Here is a 20,853-nt window from a genome sequence, read left to right as displayed (position 1 = left end):
AGGGGCTGCAGAAACCTGGCTGGAAATAGAGAGAGGAAGAAATATCCCGGGTTTCCCCATCTTCCCACACTTTACCTTCTTCCTATTACTCTGATTAGCTGAACATATCCAGAAGCCTGTAGGCAAGGGAGCCTGGGAAATGTAGTTCCAAATGCCACAAAACAGGGCAGAGGAAGGCAGGACATAGATCTGGGAGCAACAGGCAAATACTAGCATACTCATTCAGTCTTTCATTCACTCATTCTATAAGCATTTATTGAGCAGTTAGATGCCAGAGAGATAAGAACAAAGAATAATTCTAGGTCCTGTCCTCACTGAGCTTAAAGTCCAGCAGTACCTGGACTGAACCTCCCAATGCCCACCCCCAGCCAACCATGGGCACTTACTCAACTAGCCTTGGGGGAGGGAGTTGGTGCAGAGCTTCTGGGGGGCCCTGGACAGTTTCCAGTGTGCCGAGAGGATGGAGCCAGGCTCTGCTTGGGCTGTGGATTTGGAGGAACAAGGAGCTCAGCCAGCTCTGCCTCCTCCCCAGCTGAAAGCTCACAGCTCAGAATGAAATGTCTCCAAAGAAGGAAGAAAACGCTTAAATTCCTCTGTTTGTCTTTGGAGACTGGGAAGTGAGGATCTAATGAACATGAAACATGCGGGTTGCTCAGAAGTTGTCTTTGAAACCTCCCCAGACCGGTTTGTCAAGGAGCAACAAGGCCTTTCAAAGCTGCCTGGCTCCAGACTTCCTCTCCTTCATAGGTAGCAGGCAGCAGCTAATTACCTGGAGATGTTAAATGCACCCTAATTCATTGGAGAAGTCCCAGGTTTCTGGAGAACTAGTAGCAGGGCTAGTGCACTGAGTACTTGCACTCCTTTACCTACCCACCCACCCCCCAGCCTATGTCACCCTGCCAGCCTAGGCCCTCTGAGATCTCCTCCTCAATGCCTAGCTTGCCTTCCCCACTCCCTCACACAGGTCTGCACTCACACACTGCTGTTTCCTCAGGTCTTATCTTCTGGAATCTGTTTCTTCCATGAAAACTGTTTAGACGTACCAGCTACACCCTAAGTCTCTGCCTTCAGTGGGGCCCTTATACACTACCCTCCTCATGTACAGGCCAGGGGCTGCCTTCAGTGGCCATCACTCAATGCAGAGACTTTCTGCCTGAAAAGGGTTCCAACCTAGCCTGCTAAGTGTTCACGCCAGTCCGAGGGAAGCAGGAGAACCAGGGCAGGAACACTCCACACTTCACACATAGACTCTTACAGACAGGTGATCTGGCCTTGAAACAAAGCCTGACAATAATAACGCTTTCTGAGACCTTGGGTAAACACACCCCTTTCTGGGCCTTAGTTCCTCATATGTAAAGCAAGGAGGTTGTACTATCCCAGAGCTTCTCAACCTGTAGCTTGCATCAGAGTCATCTGGAGGACCTAAGCATAGATTGCTGGGCCCACACCCAGAGTTCTGATTCAACAGGTCTGGGGTGGGGCCTGAGAATCTTCATTTCTAACAAGTCTGCAGGCAAAACTATGGCTTCTCGTCCAGGCACCATACTGGAGAAGTAATGGGCTACATAGATGGATTTTAAGCTGTATTTGACAAAGCACCAAGGGGCTGCAGGAAGCTCACTCACTCAAGGGGCAAGTAGGAGTGGTGATGGGGGACCAGGGGATGCTGAGTAGGTGGCCACCAGTCCTCACCCATCTTACTTTCAGCAGCTGGGCTTTAATTAATTTTATTTGTTTGCATGTCAAGGTAAGAGTTGGTCAGAACCAAGGTCCCATGCTTTAGGTGAAATGTTTGGAAATCTGTCAACTAGACTAGCGCTCAGGATTATCCCTGCCAGTTCTGACATTCCAAGGTCCTGAGCTCATTCCATACCCCTTTTTGGGCTTCTACCTCCCTTTTCTTCTTTATAGTCAAGAAGGAGGTGGTGGGGAGCAGCAAGAACAAGCCTGAGGAGTCGGGTCTTTTATCAAAGGGAATGAGTACAAAAGCTCGTGAGTTCCTGAGTCATTGTCATGTGAAGGCACATTTCAACCCAGAGATGTACCTCAAAATGGTGTAGAATATGTGTGTCTGTGTGTGCATGCACACACGCACATACACCCTCTCTGATTGCAGCCCTCACCCTGAGAAGGACCCTGCAGCCTAGATGAGTTCAAAATTTCCTGGAAAACATAGAGTAGCTAAACTGCTGTTGGATGAGGTAAGGGGTGGTGCATGTGTGTGTGTCCACACATTTGCATGTATGATGTCTGTGCATACAAATACCTAACAGAGAGAGAGATTTTAATTGGAACAGACAGGGTGCAGATAGATTCTAAATAAAGTAAAAGTCTCCTAAAGATCATCAGTTCCAAACCGCTCAGATATCTGATGAGGAAACCAAAGTTCCTCTGGAGCTTGCGCCAAGATTTCCTGACTCCTGGGTCCATGATCTGCCCCTGCTCTACCTGACGTCAAAGCCCCCACCACATACCAATGACACCAGCTGAAATCAATGAAATATCATGGCAAATGGAAAAAAAAATGTTCACAGAAAAGAATCTAAGGCAAACAGATCCCTTCACAGTCCTGCCTGTCACACCCACGCAGCCATCCCCAGCCAGCTGCTCCTGGGTGCCACTTCCAGGAGTGGCCTGCCAGGCTGTAGCCAGGCTGGGAGAACCTGCAAAAATGCAGTGAGGAGAAAAAACAAGAGGAGAAATAGCCCAGATCCTTTAAAGACTAATGGGGTTCTCTAGGACCCTGAGTTGTACATGGGTTGAAGAGAAAGGAAGACCAGCAGACAAGAAGTTGAGAAGCAAAGAGATAGACTCTGTGTGTGTATGTGTGCATGCGTGTGTGTGTGTGTGTGTGTATGTGAAGGAGACAAACAACAGATTATCATATTGTGGGTGTGTTTGTACAAACCCAAGATAGGCCAATAGGGCATTATGCGGGCCAAGGGAGGAAACACACACACTTGAATGTGGATGGGTCTGGGAACAGGAAAATGACAGGAGGTGAAGTGCTGTCAGAGTAAGTAAGCCAGGGTGCAGCCATGTTTGTGTCTGTGGTCGAGTACGTGACAGAGGACGACAGAGCATGTCTGTGCATGTGTGTAGTACGGAGTATGCTCCAGGGACCTGGAGAGAGAGTGAGGGCAGGCAAGCCATTGACTTTACTACATTCAGCAGCCCACAGGACAGGACACCCCTCAAGACGTGCTTTCACACTTCTGGGGGACAGGCAGCCACCTTCCCTTCTCTGGGCCCCCTTCTGACAGCCTCCCTCAGCTGCTTTCAAGGTCCTCTCCTGTCTTCACCTCCCACACTTTCCATTCCACCCCTCTGCAGGAGTTTCCTCCTTCCTCCCCAGGAGTTAATGTCCATGGAATATGCTAGTCTCCATCCCTGAACAAGTCTCTCTGCTCTCTGCTCTCTGGTCTCAGTACGGCAACCACCAATACCTGCCAACCCCGCACCCACTTCTATCTCCAAGCAGTGCACTAAATGCAAACCTTGAGTTATAGAACCCGTCATCAAATTTTGTCTCTACTTCATACTGTGTGACCTTGAGCAATACTTAGGCCTTTCTAAGCCCTAGTTTCTTCTGTTAAAAGAAAAAGAAAGAATAGAGTTCTTGTGAGGATTAAATGAGATAACATATGTGAAGTCCCTGGCATTGTGCCCACCACAAAGTAGGTACTTTCTTTTCTAACCTTTTTAATTCATGTTCTCAAAGGTAGGTTTTTGTTTTAAAGCCCCAGGGACTTCCCAAATAGCTCCATATTCTTGAAATCCTAAAGTGGAAGTGCCTTTAGGAGACACATGGACCAAGCCCCACCTCATCCCATTTTAAGTGAAGACATGAGGCTTGTACACACATAACATGTATTAATAATGAAACTAAGAGCAGAACATTACCATCAGCCTTCAGCTTTTTGCCTTCAGCCAGAGCCAGAGGATATTCATAGAGATATTCTTGGAAGGTTTGTTTCCCATTGGTTTGGGGGTAAGACTAAGCCCTGAGGTGTAGGCTGGGGCAGAGGTCGGAGAAGGACAGAGCCAGGCCTCCTTCCAGAGTCCCGAACAATTCAGCTCTGACCCCAAACTTGCATTCTCACTTAGCAAAGCCAAAGCTCTGCAGAAAAACAATCCCATCCCCATTCTCCCCACTGCCACTTAGAAGGCAGTTAAGTGCCCTACTGCATCTGTCGTATATGTCCCTTGAAGGTTAGCTCCCACCCATATTAAGTGAACATAAAATTTTCCCAACCACATGCCGTACTCTCCATGAAAGAAAGATCTCAAGTCATTGAAGGCTTCTGCATCACATAATACTTCTGTGGCACAGACCAATGCCTATAAATGTGGCTCTTCATCTTGGCTCTGTGTCCTTCACACACTCCAATCATGGCCAACAGAATCTACAGTGCTAAGGACTGAAGGACTATGCTGAAATATGCCCCTCCCTGGATGACAAAAATCCCAGAGGAAGAGCTAAAGCTGACTGCCAAGAGGACAGCAGAAGTCATGTTCCTTGTATTTTCTCATCACACACAATAGGAAGGCTCCTGGAAAAGCAGGCTAGTGCATGAACAGGAGGTGACTGCAGCAGGGGGAGGTCTGGCTGGAAAAGAGAGCGGGACATGCCAGGCACCAAACAGTTGGGAAGAGAAATGCTGAAGAGGCACAGAGATATCAGGCAGTAAGGGGACATAGCTGGGGGACCGATTTGGCAGGAACCAGGGACCAGATGATTAGAAGCATTTCCAGGTTTCCCTTCCTCAATCCCTCCTGCAATGACAAAGCAATCCCCCGACTCCCACCCAACTTTCAGGTGCTTCCAGGGTCACAGGAGGCCGGGAGGGAGGCAGGGACCAGCACAGAGAATTTGGGGATTCCTGTGCCCATGTGCTTCCTTAGTCCTAGAAAGAAAAAGCCAGCAACCACAACAAGTTAGAGAACCCTGAGTATGCAGTTACTCCTTACACTTCAATACCTAATTGAGAAAGAAGAGGGCAATGAGAAAGAGACTTCCTCCTAAAGGCCTGTCCTCGGTTCCCTGTTCCTCTCCATATAAGCAGGGGCCACTTGTATCTTGCTCATCTGTACCATGTCACCTAATATGTAGGAGTCATGCCATTCACTCCCTCCCCCAAAACTCATTTATCCAAATACATTATACATTACAAATATCTAATGTGGTTTATGCATTCATTTATTTAGAGAGCCAGTATAGCATTGCAGTTAAAAGCAAGGACTCTGGTGCCAAACTGCCTGGTTTGAATACCAACTCTACCTGCTGATGGCTGTGTGACCTTGGGCAAGTTACTTAACCTCTCTGTAGCTCAGGTTCCACATCTGTAAAAAAGGGATAACATTAGTAACTACCTCGTAGGACTATTGTAAGGTTTAAATGGGTTAATATATGTCAAAAGCCTAGAATACTGTCTAATACATAACAGAAGCTAAAGAAGCTCTAGCTACTACTATTATTATTTGGTCATCAAGAAGTTATTGAGCACTGACAACATGCTAAGTACTGTTCCAAGTCCTAGGATCCCATGGTGAGCTATTCAGACATGGCCTGTACTCTCAGGGAGCTTATATTTTAGTGGGGGAGACAAACATTCAATAATCACTTAAAAGTTACCTATTTATAAATTGTGATGAGCTAAAAAAGCAAAGAATAGAGAGTACTGAGAGTGTATAACATGGAACTTAACAGATTTGCAGGTCAGGGAAGGCTCTAGTGAGTATGATGCTTATCTTGCTCTCCCCCGACACCCTGCTGTGTCCAGGCACTCTGGGTGTGCCATTACCAGAAGCAGGTGCCCACCAGTGACAAAGCCCATCTGTACCCTTCACAGGTCTGGCAGTGTGTCTACTCCCTCTCAGTATGAGAAACCCACGAGGGGGCCAGTTCCCACCATCTCCACTGCCACTACTACCGCCCCACTTCTGGTCCCGCGGTAGCCTGGGAATAGAACCAGGAGTCCTGCTCTGAGTCTTCCCATTGTCCAATGAAGAGCAGGCACTCTTCCTATGAAGTTTTCTGGCATAATTTGGTCATTCTGAAAATTATGACTATTCGTCGGAGTCCCACCTGCTCCCTTAGAGACTGTCTTAAATCCAATCTCCAGTCAGGATGATAAAGCAATTGTGTGCTAGGTAATTTATAGCTAACTTAGCAAATTTATTCAGTTGTCTCATTTAATCATCACAATAACTTTACAACATTGTCATTATCTTTATTATTATACCTATTTTACATATAAAGAAACTGAGGCTCCAAAAGGTAAAGCCACTTTCCCAGGTCTTTTGCCATCTACAGGTCACTCGGCTTATTAGTGGAACATCTAGGACTCTAATCAACCTAGGTTCTCCTGACTCTAGACCCCGCAATCTTAAAACAACATAATATGGTCTTTTTAATAACATGAGCAATAAAAAACAATTATAATAACTATACTGTATAACACTTTCTAAGTGGCAGGTGCCATTTTAAACACTTTACACATTTAAATCATTTACTCCCCATAATAATCCTATGAGATAGATGTTATTGTTATCCTTTGTTTACATGTGAGGAAACTGAGGCACAGAGAGGTTAAGCCATGAACCCAAGGCCAGTTAGATGAGTCACAAGGTAGAGATGCCATGATGAATCATAGAATGGTAGAGCTGGGAATGACCTTAGGATTAAAGGTAAAGGACCTGGAGAACTGGAGAATTATTTTTGTTTTGGGCCTTGCACCTATCGCACCATCCTGCCACCATCACCAGCACACCACAGTTTGCACATCAAGAGCTTAGCCTCCTTTCCCCTGGAAAAAAAAATAAGGAGATGGGTTCGTTTGGGAGTTGCCCCTGGCGGGAAGCAGGAAGCTCTTCCAGCAGTTGAGTGATATAGGAGCACAGAAGAAGAGGCAAGAGCAAGGGTAGGCCAGTGGCCTGCAGCCCAGCAAGGTGACTTGTCGTTGTTTTCCTTCCTCCTCTGGCTCTGTGGGCTCCATCCTCCAGAGGTTTGTGTGAAGGACAGAGCAGAGCATAAAGAGAAAGGAGCCCACAGTATGAGGCTGAGGAGGCCCTACAAGCAGACTGGATGCTGACGTTAGTGATCCCTGGGGTTGGGAAAGCAGGGCCAGCAGAGTGTTGGGAATGGTGCTGAGAATCCTGCAGAGGTGGTGCCCTCCCTCCTACTCAGAAGCATCTAGCAGAGGCCTTGTGCTGAGCTAGCATGTTTTTGCCTCCTAGCTGGACCACAAAATTGGAGGAAACATCCATAAAGTTCCTGAGCTTCCTCGATGGCCAGAAGCCCTGCCAGGGGGGGTGCTGGTTCCCCCTCTATTTGGTCTTAATTTCTATGATTTGCAGGTTCCAGGCTCACTGAGGGCCATTCCCCATTGTGATGGATGGACAGAAGAGTCAGCCTGGTGAGTCAGTCCCCACAGGCTCTGGGCTGATCCAACAGGGTCTTATGGGGTGCAGGGCAACCTAGTCCTCCACCAGGGCTCATCCAGAGCCCCAGGTCCTAAACTTACAATAGCACAGTCCTTTCTTCTAGTTAACCTCTGCAGTTAACCTTCCCATCCCTTCATACAGAAATAAGACATGAAAAGAGAAAGACCTTAGTACAAGGGCTCAGGCTGGAGCTCTGTCACATCCTCCTGAAAGCCCTTCCCAGGGCCTGACACATAGTAGGTGCTCGATAAACACATATTGCTCCACTGCTTTGCTGATCTAGAGAAACTTGGCCTTATACCACATGAAACTTGGACACTGTCTGCCTCCTGCTCTCTGATTCCGCTTTTATCACAGTGACTAAGGTACAAAACTATAGAGTCAGGCTGCCTCAATTTAAATCCCAAATAGAGCCTGCCCACCTCTCCTTGGCTTCCGGAAAACTTTGCCTCCAGTTTTCCTCATCAGTGACGCCTCCATCCTCCCTGAATACTGGAGGCGGCAGGGCTCAAAAGTCTGTCTCCACTAAATGTTGTACTTTTCAAGAGCCAATGAAGTTCAAATTGGTAGCCTCTCATAGTCCTTACTACTGGTAAGGTAATCTTGGGTAAGATATTTAGCATCTCTGTGCCTGTTTCCTTATCTTTAAAATGAGGGAAATAAGACTACATACCTCACTGGTCTATTTGGTGAAAAAATTCAAGTATGAATGGTGTTGGGAAAACTGAACAGATACGTGCAAAAAAATGGAGTTAGACCACTCTCTTAGATTATATAAAAATAAATTCAAAATGGATTAAAGACTTAAATGTAAGACCTGAAACCATAAAACTCCTAAAGAAAACATAGGCAATAAACTCTCTGACATTGCTTTTAGTAATATTTTTTTGTATATGTCTCCTCAGGCAAAGACAATAAAAGCAAAAATAAATGGGACTACATCAAACTAAAAGGCTTTCGTAACCCAAAGGAAACTATCAGCAAAGCTAAAAAGCAAACTAATGAATGGGAGGAGATATTTACAAATGATACATCTGATAAAGGGTTAATATCCAAAATATATAACAAAATCATACAGCTCAACATCAAAACAAAATTCAATTGAAAAATGGTCAGAGGACATGAATAGATATTTCTCCAAAGAGGATATACAGATGGCCAACAGACACATTAAAAGATACTCAACATCACTAATCATCAGGGAAATGCAAATCAAAACCATAGTGAGATATCACCTCACACCTGTCAGAATGGTTATCATCAATAAATCAACAAACAACAAGGACATGGAGAAATGGGGACTCTTGTGCTCTATTGGTAGGATTATAAATTGGTACAGCCACTATGGAAAACAGTATGAAGATTCCTCCAATAGTTAAAATAGAACTATCATATGACCCAGGAATTCTAACTCTGGGTTTTTAGCTGAAGAAATCAAAACTTTAATTCAAAAAACTATGTTCATTCCAGCATTATGTACAACAGCCAAGATATGAAAGCAACCTAAGCGTCCATTGATAGACAAATGCATAAAGATGTGATGCGTATATAAAATATAATATTATTCAGCCATAAAAAAGAATGAAATCTTGCCATTTGCAGCAACATGGATGGAACTATTATGCTAAGTGAAATAAGTCAGACAAATAAAATACCATATGATTTCACTTATATGTGGAATCTAAAAAACAAATGAACAAATAAAACAGAAACAAATTCATAGATATAAAGAACAAATTGATGATCACCAGATGGGAGGGGTGTTGGGGGCTGAGTGAAAAAGTTGAAAGAGATTAAGAAATACAAATTGCCAGTTATAGTATGCAGCATAGGAAATATAGTCGATAACATTGTAATAAGTATGTATATAGTGTCAGGGGGGTACCAGACTTATTGGGAGGATCAGTTTCTAAGTTATATAAATGTCTAACCACTATGCTATACACCTGAAACCAAAATAATATTGCATGTCAACTAGAATTGAAAAATAAAAACTATGTATATCTCAAAGAATAAACTGATAGTTGCCAGGTGGGAGGGGTATTAGGGGGCTGGGTGAAAAAAGAGAAGGGATTAAGAAGTACAAATTGGCAGTTACAAAATAATCACAGGGATATAAAGTACAGAATAGGGAATATAGTTAATAATATTATAACAACTATGTATAGTGTCAGGGAGGTACTAGGCTTACCAGGGGGTTTACTTCATAAATTATATAAATGTGTAATCACTATTCTATACACCTGAAACTAATATAATAATGAATGCCAACTGTAATTTAAATTAATTTAAATTTTTTTTAATTTTAAGAAAAACCAAAAAAATAGAAATCAAAACCTTGGGAAAAAAATATATGTATATCTAATTTTATATGTTCAAAAATAAAAATTTATTGTTTGCATTAAATATCACCAAGTTAAAAAAAAGTTCAAGTTTGTTGTGGTAGCAGAAAAATGGGCTTTAAAAAATGTCCATGCCCTAACCCCTGGGACCTGTGACTATGTTATCTTACATAGCAAAGGGACTTTGTAGATGTGTTTAAAGTATGGCCTTTGAGATGGAGAGATTGTTCTGGATTGTCTAGGTGGGTCCAACCTAATTACATGAGTCCTTAAAAGCAAAGAACCTTTTCCAGCTGGATTACAGAGAGATGTGACTACAGAAGAAGCATCAGAGATACAATGTTGCTGGCTTCAAAAATGGAAGAAAAGGCCACAAGACAAGGAATGCAGGCCTCGGAAAGCTATAATATATAAATGTAAGGAAAAGGAATCAGCCCTAGAATCACCAGAAAAAAATGCAGCCCCTTCTACACCTTGATTTTTAGCCCAGTGAGACCTTTGTCAGACTTCTAACCCACAGAACTGTGAGATAATAAATTTGTATTGCTTTAAACCACTAAGTGTGTAGTCAGTTGTCACAGCAGCAATAGCAAACTATTACATAAATATAAGCACTTAGAACAGTGTCTGGCACATAGTAAGAGCTCAATAAATGTTAGCTCTTTAATATTAATAACATCATCATCATCATGATTATTGTTATAATACAGAGTAGAATATACAGACACATTGTTGCCTCCACCCCAGGGCAGCTGCCTCTCCAGCGTGAGCTGCTCAGAGCACATACCTCACTTCACTGGATATTGGAGCTGAGTGCAAGGCAGCCAGGGGATGGAGAACATCCTCAAAACAAAATGTCACTTGGCACAGCCACCTTCAGAGCAAGAGACAGATGATCAGCTTCCCTGTAGTCTCTTTCTTTTAAAGGACAGGGGTGGTGGGCACCTTGGGAGGGTGGGGTATGCCTGCCTGGCCCAGGCAGAAGGGCATGCCTGTAGCTGTCACTGCAGAGATGACAGCTCCGGGGCTTAATCATGCTTCATTCCAAACCTACACCACTGAACTGCTGAGGAGACAGAGTGGCCAGGAAAAGCTTGGCCATTCTAATGGTTTGACATCCAAAACTTGTACCTGATATGTTGTGTGGGAATGAGCAGGACCTACAGTAGGAAGAACTTTGAGTTAGACAAAGAGGTAACTTTCTCTTGTGAAAGAACATCAAATGCCAGATAATATAGGATTTACTGAGAAGATCCAAAAGAATGAGAAGGGATACCTCTTCTGAACAGCTATGTGCTGGGGTGGGAGTGGGGAGGGAGATGAAACAGTCTCCAGAGGCCCAGCCTTTGATCAGCAGTAGGTTGCCTCACAGAATAAGTTCCTCAGTGCCTGCTCCCACACCAGCTCATTTTCAGTCCCTCCCCTGACCAAGTGAAAGTGAAGCTTTTCCCCCACAGAAACTTCCCAGCCTGCCCACCTCTCCTTCCTCCCTTCCAGAAGCCCTTTGCCTCCAATTTTCCTCCTCAGTGACCCCACATCCTCCCTGGATACTGGGGAGCCTCAGAAATTTGTCTCCACAATATCTTTTACTTCTCAAAAGCCAATAAGGCCCAAACTGGTAGCCTCCCATAGTCTCGGTTCTAGGGTAAAACCCTTTGCCTCAGACTGAGCCCAGTGTAAACACCAAACTATCTAACAGTGCCCTCAGATCTCCCCCATCTCAGATGACAAGGGCCATATCCCTTTAGACCCGTGACAAAGGCACAATTAGACTGTAAGTTCCCCGAGAGTAGAGTTCATGCCTGTCTATTCATCACAGAGCCTGGCACAGATTAGGCCTCCAGAATCATTTGTTGAATAAGGGAACACCCTCTAAAAGAGTCTACGGCCTTCTCAGAAGGCCCAGGAAAAATCCCAAGTCCTTCCCATGTCCCTCTAAATGGAAGTTCAGCAGAAAGGGCTGCTCCAAAGAGACCAGCTGCTCAGGAGTGACTGGAGACAGGGGTGAGCTAGACCTCCCAGGGGAGCCCTGACCTCAGCCCAAGGGCCCATTCCAAGTGGATCACCCACCATCAGCTCAGACCTGCCTCCCTTCCTTCCCTACCCCCAACCTTCCTCTCTATCCCAGATTGAGCTCTAAGCTGATGTTTTCCCACCGCTCCCTGCTCAACCAGCATTCTTGGGCAGTTAATGGACAGTAGAACCTCACCTTATTCCTCCCTCCATAGTCATTATGCTTCATTCCCCTAACCCAACATCTCACTCTCTGATAAAGAAACTCTCCTTATCACACCCTACAACTTGGATTCCAACAACAAGGAGGCAGTCTGCATGAAGACCTTGCAGGTCCACTGCTGTTCCTTGTAGTGCCCCTGCACAAATTAGAAAAAAAAAAAAATACCTCGTATGCCTGGTGAGAAGAGCATAGGCTAGATTATCAGCCCCCATCCACCTCTTGGCCAAGTGTCTTTGCACAACGCACAGTCTGCCCACCTGCACACAGCAGCCTTATTTGACAGACTTCAGGGAGTACACACATTGAAGGGGCCTGATAGACCAACAGGGCTTAACCTCTTATTTTACAAATGAGGAAGTAGAGACCCAAAAGGGCAGGATAATTTATCAAGGTCACACACCAAGCTCGTGGCAGATCCAAGGCCAAAGATCCCAGTGTCCTGACTCCAATCTAGTGTTTGTTCCCTTGCCCTACTCTACCCAAGTCTTACTCTTGAACACAGATGACAAAGCCATGACGGCAGGAGAGCTCCTGAAAGCTGCACCTGGAGAAGCCTTCTTGCACTGATCAGAAGTGATAACCTTACCCCCAAACTCTGTCTAGACATAAAATCGAACATAAAACACTGCCTAACCCTCAGCTGATGTGGAATGGAAATATAGATCTTCCCCATTTATTTCCCAGCCAACCAACCACATTTATCCTATGCTACATCACTATGAGTATGTCCCCTAGTATCTGTCTAGACCAACACATCTGTCTTGGCCTGGAAACTCCCAAAGTTTCTTGCTTCAGAACCCCTGAATACATAACTACTCAGAAGATGACTTTAAATTCAGATGGTGAGGCAATGGTGATGGAGGAGGAGGGGAGGAAGGGGAGGGACAGGGGAAGGGAAAAGGGAGGAAGAGAAAGAAGAAAAGGGCAATTTCTGGTCTCCTAATTCCTTGTCCAGGGTTCTCAATTGCCTATAACACCACTGGGGTCTGCTTCCCAGAAAAGGTGGTGAAGATACACACACACACACACACACACACACACACACACACACACACATGCTCACTCTCTCACTCTCTGGGTGCTGCCTGCAATTTCACATGGTGACTAAGCTCAGGCAGAGTTAGAGCTCCTGGTTTTGAATCCTGGCTTTGCCACTTTTGGCTGTGAAATTTCAGGCACACACCTTAACTTCTTTGTGCTTCAGCTCTCCTCAATATAATGGACTAACAACAAACATGACTTCATAGAGTTTTATAAAGATTATTATATGGGTGACACTTAGCGCAGTGCCTGACTGATAGCAGGTACTCAGTAAACATTGGCTGTAACTATATCAAGGTGCTGTTTCTTGACACTTTGTCCTGGCTCTGCTTTCCTGTAGTGGCAGACAGGAGGAATGTCTAGGCTGCCCAGCACAGTTTCTAATTCAGTATTCCAATTGTCAGAGAAGATCCCAGAGTCCTGCCAGTAAACTGCCTTGGGAAGTAGTGAGCTCTCTGTCACTAGGAGCAAGTGAGCAGAATCCAGATGTGCATTTGGCATGAATGTGGCAAAAGCAGAGTGGGAGTCAGGGATCTCTTCTCAAGTCCCTTCCAATTCCAAGACTGTGAATATGTGAATAAACCTACATCTCCCAGCACCCATGTGAGCACAAATAGAGACATACAAAGGCACACTCTCCACACTGGCTTTGGGGATCAGGAAGGAGTGTTTTAAACCAGGCAAGCCATCAGCCCCACCCAAGCCCTCCCCTAGCACCCAGCGATTCCTGTGTACACACAGCCATCCAGGTGGCAAGCAGAAGCTTCCAGGCAGGCACCAAGTGGGATTTCAATTAGCCTGTTTTCTACCACTCCCAGTTGTCTTTTTATGAGAACCAACTGTCAGCCACCCTTACTGCGGCCTAACTGTAAGAAAGGGGTGGGTCAGGAACCAGGACTGGGGCAAGGTAGTAGGGTATTGGGTCTACCTCAGATGTAGATGGACTGGTAGGAAACCTGGGGCAGTTCTGGTAGCCCAGGACTCTAAAGGGTCAGAGTGCCCAGAATTTGGAAGCTGTGAGAGGTAAGGACTTCCCTGTCACAGAAATGATGAAGCAGGAATTTGTAGAATGCTCAGAAGCACCACCTCTAGCCAAAGGTCAAATCCAACTACACCTCTAGGGGTAAGATAAGAAGAGAGATGCAGGGAATCCTTGCTGCCAAAACTGTTCCTGCCCCCGCCTTCTCCAGCCTCCCATCCCCCTTCACATAGTCCCCTCAAACTTCTTCCTCTGGGTATTGTGAGTCACCTATTAGATCTTCTATGGAGAGGACCAGGCACTGATAAACCAGAGCAGCAGCATATTCAAACCTTCTCATCAGCCTGGAATGCATTACTACATATATTTGTCTTTGCAGCAGCTGTAACATCAGTTCTTCCTTCCTAACAATATTGGCCTTGCCTGGTATTTAAAAGGACCCCTAAGTGCCACCAACATCTTTGCTGGGAGAGGAGACCACACACTGGGGCGGGTATATAGGCCAGCCTGGGATGAACCATTTGTTTCGGATTCACACAAAGGTGGATGCAAAAATTAGGCGACGGGGGCAGGCAAGGAGCTGGCCTGACGGAAGCAGAGCTTTCCCCTAGAACCAGTCCCAGCCCCATGCCTCCGAGTCCCCTTCAAAGAGCTACCGGCTGCGGGGAGGTGAGGGTCAGTGTATCCATATGTCCCTTTCGGCTTTCCTACCACAACCTGGCTACTCTTCCAAATCAATGGCCTCTTTGTGGCTGAGGAAGGATGAGAAAGACACGAAGTGTGTGTGGCGGGGGGCGGGGGGAAGGGCACCTCTTGGGTATTTGCTGCCATCGGGCCCAGGCTTCCCCGGAACCCGGGAGCAGTAACGCTCTCTCTGGAAGGTCTCCACACTCTCTGGAAATAGACAGGGGCAGTATCTTGGGCCTCCTGGACTCTGTGACGCGGAGCAATCGCCAGTTGCACAGTCTGGGGAAGACTGGGACGTGCTCTTACCCGGCCCCAGCCCACTAGGTGGCGCTGAGCACTCGTGCACCTGCGGGCAGCCCCAGCAGCATGGAGGTGCCTAGGGCACCTGGAGGTGGGCTGGGCTGGTGTGGCAGGTGCCTAATAAAGGGCCACGGGGGGGCGGGGGAGATAGAAGCAGCACTCTCTCCTTCAGTTATTCACGTCCATCGAATTACAGGGCCTCAGCACCCCTTCACCTCCCTGAGTTATAGTCTCCTCTTCTGTAAAACGGGTTTAATATCCACTCTAGAGTGAAAATTGAGAAGACATCAACCATGCCTGGCACATAGAACAGTTGCATGTCCTTCTCTTGAAGATCTAAATGCCCTCCCCTTCCTCAAGAAGCCTGCACTCAGAGAGACAAGAGATACTCACAGGAAGAGTTAATCCAAGGTAATCTACATAAAGGCCAAGTGAGAAATACAGACAGTGCTCTGAGCTAAGGAACAACGTGAAATAAGACACCAGAGAACTCTGAGAGGGGGAGCGGTGAGGCGGTGCGTATCTTGACCATTCTACTCTGCACCTATCAGGCACTCAGCTAGGCTCTAAGCATTCAACTGTAAACAGGTAACACAGCCCCTGTCCTCAGAGTGATTTTAGACTAGCAAGGGAGAAACACATCAGGCAGATAACTACACAAATAATTAACTACAGCTGTCATAAGTGCACAAGTATATAAAGATTTAGGGAAGCTACACATACCCTGGGTCGCCTGCTGTAGTCCTAAACCAGGGTTGAAAGTGGGGAAATTTGCTTTATAAAGAACATGAGCCCACTTCCTCTGGGTACAAAGAGGATGTAAGAAAGTGTTGCTAACATTCAAAGCACAATGGAGGCTAGGGTGACCTTTTTCCTCCAGGTAAACTAGAAAAGAACCAACATTTACTGGGTGCTTAGTTCTACCTGCCCGGCATAGTTGATGTCTTCTCAGTCTTCACTCTGTGGAGTGGATGTTAAACCTGGTTTACAAAAGAGGAGACTAAGGCTCAGTGAGGTGAAAGGACAGACCCAAGGCACAAAGAACATTCGAACAGAGCTAGGATTGGAATCCATAACTGCCTGAATCCAAGCCCCACACCTCTTCTGCTGTAATACGCTGCCTCTGGGGCCATGTCTGGGTTTCCTGCTGGGCGCCAAAGCATGGAGTATAGGGGAGGAGAGAGATAGAGAAAGGGGCAAGCAGGCTAAGAAGTTGCCAGATTGGGACCCTCATCACCACCTTCCATTCATCACAGTCAGCCCTTTCTCAGCATGTCCTGACCAAGCCACCAAACGCTTAACATTCTGCTCAGTTTCCACTGTGCTCCAACTCCAAATGTTTATCAACACATGCTGTAATGTAATCAGCTCCTGGGAAAACACATGCCAGGTAATAGATGCTGACAAGAGTGTCAAACAGATGTCCCCAGCCTAGACAGAGAAGAGAGGAAGTGCTTAGAGTTGGGCAGATCCCAGATTGGACATGACACCCCCACCCCAGGACCTCAGGATCAGCTTCTGAGGCTGGGCAATCCTAAAGGAAATTGGAATATTTTTTTCCCCTCCAAAGCAGTCATTTGGTCCTTTCATCTGATGAGAGTTATAAATGAAGCTTTATGAGATTTCTAATGATGGCAGTTTCTCTTTATCAGCCTCCAATTCCCACTTCTCAGCCAGGGTTGACTCCAGGACATGTTTTGACCAGGAACCCAAAAAATCAGGCCCCTGTCCTGGTTCCTGCTTTCCATAGTAAAAGCTAGAAGTTGTCAAACAAGCATGGGGGCAATGGGACACTCACACAGACAAGGGAGATCTGGGTTCCAGGCCACCTCCCAGATGGCATATTTAACCTCTCTGGCTTCTGCTTTTTCAACCATAAGCCTGGGGTAATAATGCCTGCTCCACCCACCTACTTCACTAGGCTGCTGTGAGGATCAAATGAGATTACAAGCCTGAAAGCCCTTTGAAAAATATCAAGCAATCACCCAACCTGTTTTTGCTATTATTATTACTATTGTGATCGTGTGTAGGTGCAACTGGGAGAGTAAATTATGGCAATCTATGTCTATGAGAGTGAGCTTATTGGTGTACATGGGAGTATATGTACCAGTTTCATGGAAGGATGGAGTTCTTGTGTTTGCGCCTGCCTTTAAAGGATAGTATGGGCAATGTATGTGTCTATGAGTATATCCGTACATGTACACATATTTGAGTGTCTTAATACAATATATTAAACTATAATAATCCTATGTGCCTGGCATTTTGCTAAACACTTAATATAGGGATATGGGCCAGCTTGGGTGTACAGGTATCTATATAGAACATTTGCAACATATGCATGTGTGTTGAATAAATGTAATAAAATGTATGCCCATTCATCTCATACAGGTAGCAGGGAATCTCTCCATGTGCTTGCCTGAGTTTCAATGAAAGTGTGGACATAAATGTCAGTGAATCTGAGTGTGTGCACACATGCATGTGTGTGCACATGTATGCATATGGGTGCACACCCGCCTCCCTATACCTGGGCCAACTGGTGTAAATTGTTATTTATCAGCTGCCTGGTCTTCGTGAGCTCCCAGCATGCCCCGAGTTCATTGCCATACAGCCATCAAGCCCACACACACATTGTGGTGACAGCTGCATGCTTGGCAGAGGGGTGCCACTCTGCTCTCTGGAGCCACAGTCTGTGCCAGGAAGCAGGGCCCCTGCCAGGGAGAAGGTACAGATTGACTACACCAGTCAAAATGCCACAGGAGGGCCCAGCAGATGGGCCAGCTTCAGAGGCCCTGGGAGCAGGACAGAGCTGGCACCTTCAGGTCCAGAGCACTTGGCCATAACAGGCTAAACCCTGTTCCTGGACCAGGAGCACCACCTCAGCACAGCAGGAGTTGGGGCTGCTGAGTGGTCAGGTGTGAAACATCCTTGTCTCTTCACTGCCCTCAGGATTAAGTCCAAAGTCCCTAACCATGTGCAAGGCCTACATAACCTGGGCACACACCTCCCCAGCCACCTCTCTGCCACCACCACCACCACCACTCTCCTCTTATAGCACCAAACAGACTGAACTACTCTTAATTTTTGATACACACAGCCTCCTGGGCCTTCTTGCTGCTTTTCCCTCTGCCTGATTTCTCCACATGACATCCCTTGGGGCTCAGCTCACCTCTTCAGAAATGCTTCCCTGACCCTTCCTGACCTCTGAGGTTAAAGAAGAGTCCCCACACACCTGACGCTCCTATAGGCCCCTAGATTTCACTGTTGTCCTAGTTCCTGGTAGATCGTTTCTTCTCTATTAGACTTTGGCCCCAGGAAGGAAGGGAGCATGTCTCAGTAGTTCATGGCTTCATTCCAATGCCTGGCATGGTGTCTGGTCAAAGGCGGTCCATAAAAATTTGTTGAATATATTATTGTTAAAAGCCTGTTGTGAGAGAGTAGTTAAACTCTCCATATTTAAATCATGATGTGCATCTGAACAGGCTCTTCTCTCAGATCTCAAGGCTGGGAAGAACCACTCCTTCTCCCACTCCCTCTCCTCCGTCCCACGCCACCAATAGTAATCATCAACCTCGACAGATGTGAAAATGGTAGAGTTTACAAAGCACTTTTACAAAGGTCCCGGAAGTCACCAATACCATTTTACAAGAGGAAACTAGGCACACAGAAAAGTTAAAGTAGCTCATTACTAGAATGACCAACTCATTCTGGTTTGCCCAGAACCTTCCCAGTTTCAGCACTGAAAGCCCCATGTCTTGGGAACCCTCAGTTCCAGGCCAACCAGGACAATTGGTCGCCATTCTTTTCCACAGTTAGTAATGGCAGATCCAGGACACAAACCTCAGACTCCTGACTTCAAATCACATATGCTCTCCCTTGCTCAGTGGCCTCCTGAACTTTCTCAAAATTCAATGACCTGCCTAGGCAGGCATTGTCTACCCTTTGGATGTCACCTCTGGGCCATTTGGCACCCTCCTGGAGTACAATTCCCCAGAAGCATGTGCTCAAGGAATATGAGGTATTCATATTAACCTAAATCGAATATAATTCAGAGGTTCATTTCTAGAGGAAAAGCGCTTTACATAATATAGGAAAAAATTAAATCTATTATTAAAGTAACTTTATAATGATAATGATATTAAATTTCAACATAAAAAACTTCACCCACAAATTGTTTTCATTTCTCTATGTTGCCTTGAATTTTTCTCTTTATAGGTGCTTTTTTCTCCCTACAGAATTGTAATGCAGTGTATGCATCATGCTTGTTCTTCTTTGCACTTCACATTATAAAAATTTGGTCTAGATTTTTGTCATTCTGGATCTCTACATCACTAACATCCCTCATTAGCCCAGGTCACAGGGAGTCTAGGCTCAGGGCTACCTGCTTCCCAAAGGGCAAAGGACTCTCTCCTCAAGAGGGATTGCTAACTCAGGGCCCCAGCTGGTATTCTGTAGGTTGCCATGTAAACACTATCCTTGTGCATGGATGCTGTTTGCAGGGCAGAGGGACAAAGCTTTCATCGGATCCTGAACAGGTCTGAGGCTCAAAGACCCACAGCTCTATAACCCCCTAGAGAAGGATATGCAGACTCATCTCCCTTATTTTTGGAGAATTGGTGGTTCAAGATGGAACTGGGACCTTTCTATCATTGCTCAGAGCTCCAGCTTCCAAAGGCAAGGAGATCCCTGGGACTCCAAGGCCTATAAGGGAGAGGGTAGCTGCCTGTTAGCCATTGTGGTACCACTTTGACATGGTAGATCATTGGACCTGAAGGGCAGCTGTGTTCAGCTACACCATTGTCCCCAAGGGCAATGGCAGCCATGGCAGTAGGGAGGCTCTGCAGTGATCTCTGTAAGAATAACAATAATTAAATGTTGCTAAGCACTGTGGGATACAGAGGCACCATCATAATCACCACAGCTACCAGATGATGATAACAGTAATTAGGTGCTGTGGTTTCCCAGCTACCCCAAGGAACACTGCTGGGATGAGGTTGGCCTGTCAGAGAAGAGGGTATCCATGCCAGTGAGTCCTCTGTGGAGCTGGTTAGGACTTTGGTCATACTTATCCATAGGATTCCTCTTCCTCCTTTCCTCCTTCCTTGCCCTTAGCCTCAACTGGCCCAGAATTGGGGACACAGAAGTGGGTGATCCCCATTCAGCATACTACTCGAATATATGTTCAAGTTTACTTTATCAAGAGATTTCAAGGGGTTGGGGAATCTCGAGGACTTCTTAATAGGATTCTCTTCACATCAAAGTGAGCTTTATTAGCCAATTGCTAAATGACACAGAGGGGCCTCAGATATGGCCTAGAGGGGAAGTCATTATTGTATTGATTTGGGGACTTTTACAAGCCTCACAGCTACCTCTCTAAAAGAGCCCATAGAAGCTGAGGAGGGCTCTGAGGACAGTTTTCTGAGGATGGCATCTTCAAAAGAGCTGATCTCTCTTTGGTCATTGCCCCCAACTGTGGGGTAGGTGAAAATGGTAAGTCTAGTGCCTGTCCTTTGAATGGGCTGTCATTTCTGCAGTCATCCAGTCTCAGAGCCAGGAGGGAATGTGGAATTCATCTGGTTTGCTCTTCATGCCAGGGCAAAAATCCCATCTACAGCACCCCTGATAAATGGACTTGTGACCTTAGTCTGAAAAGGGACACGGAGTTCATTCCATTGTCGGTTTCCTAAATAGTTTTCCCTAGACTAAATTAAAATCTACTTCCCCAACACACATGCCCATTGGTTCTGATCCTTCTCTATGAAGGCACGCAGATTACACTAGTTCCTTTTTCCTTCGGGTTTTGGAAGATTGCTAAGCATACCTCC

The 20,853-nt window shown here is 45.9% G+C and overlaps 1 long non-coding RNA gene across 1 annotated transcript in view; it reads right to left on the bottom strand.

Annotated features, from left to right (window-relative positions):
* LOC112480296 overlaps window positions 1-20,853 on the bottom strand; it is a 29,027-nt gene that overhangs the window by 3,332 nt on the left and 4,842 nt on the right. Inside the window, exon 2 of the long non-coding RNA XR_003046538.1 lies at window positions 10,576-10,662. This is a non-coding gene — a long non-coding RNA (uncharacterized LOC112480296). The remainder of the gene's footprint in view (window positions 1-10,575; window positions 10,663-20,853) is intronic.

Source organism: Pteropus alecto, unplaced genomic scaffold (genome assembly GCF_000325575.1).
Source record: "Pteropus alecto unplaced genomic scaffold, ASM32557v1 scaffold215, whole genome shotgun sequence".
NCBI lineage: Eukaryota > Metazoa > Chordata > Mammalia > Chiroptera > Pteropodidae > Pteropus > Pteropus alecto.
The sequence above is the reverse complement of the archived record's forward strand: the minus strand, read 5'-3'. Positions and strand labels throughout refer to the sequence as shown.